Source organism: Penaeus monodon, chromosome 31 (assembly GCF_015228065.2).
Source record: "Penaeus monodon isolate SGIC_2016 chromosome 31, NSTDA_Pmon_1, whole genome shotgun sequence".
Classification (NCBI taxonomy): Eukaryota; Metazoa; Arthropoda; class Malacostraca; order Decapoda; family Penaeidae; genus Penaeus; species Penaeus monodon.
Window position 1 is genome coordinate 13477056 of NC_051416.1, and position 203 is coordinate 13477258.

At 30.0% G+C, this 203-nt stretch overlaps 1 protein-coding gene across 1 annotated transcript in view; it reads left to right on the top strand.

Annotated features, from left to right (window-relative positions):
- Window positions 1-203, top strand: part of LOC119593045 — a gene marked incomplete at its 5' end in the record, with an annotated part of 5068 nt that overhangs the window by 3432 nt on the left and 1433 nt on the right.

Below are 203 nucleotides of genomic sequence, written 5' to 3' on the forward strand. Positions count from 1 at the left end.
TTATTATGTATTTATGACTGTCATTACTCTCCTTAAAATGCTTGAAGGAGAAGAAATGGGAGAGAGGAATAATTAGATTATTAACTCCAATAATCGTCAATTTTTATTCTTATTATCACGTGTCTCAATACTGAACATGGGGATTGATTTCCTTCCTGTTAAATGTTGCAAGAAATAATGAATGGTCTTTTATTGATTACCTT